The sequence below is a fragment of the Eptesicus fuscus genome, chromosome 11 (genome assembly GCF_027574615.1).
Source record: "Eptesicus fuscus isolate TK198812 chromosome 11, DD_ASM_mEF_20220401, whole genome shotgun sequence".
Classification (NCBI taxonomy): domain Eukaryota; kingdom Metazoa; phylum Chordata; class Mammalia; order Chiroptera; family Vespertilionidae; genus Eptesicus; species Eptesicus fuscus.
In genome coordinates this window covers 52865409-52867381 of record NC_072483.1, presented here as the reverse complement: position 1 = coordinate 52867381, position 1973 = coordinate 52865409, and the positions used below count along the sequence as shown (strand labels likewise).

The 1973-nt window shown below is 39.5% G+C and overlaps 1 non-coding gene across 1 annotated transcript; it reads left to right on the top strand.

The window, feature by feature from the left end:
• The first annotated feature begins 633 nt into the window (after window positions 1-633).
• On the top strand, window positions 634-773 carry LOC114230537 (small nucleolar RNA SNORA48). The gene has a single exon (XR_003616450.2). It is a non-coding gene; the product is annotated as a small nucleolar RNA SNORA48 (small nucleolar RNA).
• Window positions 774-1973: the final 1200 nt, after the last annotated feature.

The window sequence follows — 1973 nt, the reverse complement described above, 5'->3', positions numbered from 1 at the left end:
CTTCCCTAATAGCAACAGTCCACCTCAGGCATTATTCTTTTTTTTTTTTTTTTTCTTACCCTGCCTCTTGGAATGTCATCATTGTTACAGGAGCACTATGTTCTTTTCTAGAAATAACAGGGAGAATTGATCTGCTTCCAAATAATGAAATTCTAACCAGGGTTAGACTTGGTGGGTAATGTGAATGGTAGAATACTCTTAAAGAAATTTAAGATGGCTTCTTTTTGTCTAAGAGCCTTCTGTTGTTTCTGGGTCCCCTAGAGGTCTGACCATCTGCAGAGATGTCCCTGATAGCGATTGCCCCTAGGTTCTTCCGGGTCCTATTTGTCCAGTACTTTTCTAATCACTCTATATGCATTTTCTTCTTTAACCCTCATCATAATCTAGATTATAGTTATACTATTATCTATATTTTATAGGTGAGTACATTGAGGTTAGATAATATGCTCCATGCCCTTATATCTTGTTAATGGTGATGCTTTTGCTGTGGATTGATTTTCTTTGCTCTTTTGTGTGAATGCCCATAAATAATCTATTGGCCCGCCCTTGCCCACCCTTTCAGATATTAGACAAACCTCTCTATATCATTTCCACTTGCTTCCAAAATTTATCTTTGCAAAGACCCATCACACCACCCCGTGGCAATGGGCAAGGAACCACCAGATTGGTGGTGTCACTCTTATATCCATCAGGGGCAAAGCAGGCACACAGCCCTTAGTTCATCCTAGCTGATCCTGTGTTGTGGCAGGCTGTTTCATGCTTGGGGCACATAAAAAAAAAAAAAATAGACCCATCACACCAAGTCATGTCAGTCATCTTAGTTAATCTCTACTCGGATTCATGAAGCAAATAGGAAGGCACCAGCTATATGTCCCACACAAGTTCTGACACTGAATGGGAAAGGGAGCAAAAGAAGTACAAGAGTCCCTTTCATAGGAAACACAAGGAATTTAACTTAATTGGAAAGAAAAGTAAGTCACTAACCCATTGATTTGACACTTTGGAGTCAGATATATGAACAGCTATTGTTTTTGATGGCCCTTTATTCTGGATCATCTCCTAAAAGAACAAAAGTTTCCTCTTCTGCTCATTTGAGAGCTACTGACCCCTAAAGGGCCTAACTATACCCACAGTCCCCCTCAGAGTTCAGTGAGTCTCCAATCTAAATTTCCCAATTCTTCAGTATGCTCATGGCTTCCATAAGAATTAGGATGCGAATGGAATCTTGGGGGAATTGAAAGTGTCATTTCAAAGTCAGTATAGTTTCAATAGATTTTAGGGATGAACTTGGCACCTAACCACCGCATATAAGATTTCTATAGAAAAATATGAACATGTGTCCCCCAAAAATACTCTGTGAACTCAATCTGGTGACATTCCTTGATTACCATGTAACCATGTTACAGTCTTGGCATTTCTTAAGAACTTTAACTTATAAACCTAGCCATTTTAGTATTTTCTCTATTTTTAACTCTCTCAAATTGAAGTACAGTATTATCACTATTTGGATAATAGGATATGGTTTCAGAACTTTCAGATCCTGACACCAGTTCTGGACTTGAGCAAAGTAGTGCTTCTAGCCACTTCAGGGAAAACAAACCTCCCTGGCAGGGATCATTTAAGACTTTACAGCATTGTTTTTCTAAATTCTAATCAGCCTTGTTAATCTGAAATCTCCTGAAAATGCATCCCTCATTTGCTGAATGTAAGTTGACCTGCTGTGGGACCTAGTGGTACTGGGCCATTTCATCCTAGACTTCTGTGATGAGTTTAGTTGTAGAGGAGGGATCATCAGAACCATTTTCTCCATTCCATCATGTCTGCCCAGTACAGGAGCGTGGGCAAACAGTTCATGATCCCAGTGGAAAGCAGAGTGTCCGAGTTTCCTAAAAAGAAACATAAAATCCCTGACCTCAGAGAGTTATCAGTTCATCTTATTGCTTTCTCCTCAGATTAAGAGTAATTTCAGTAAC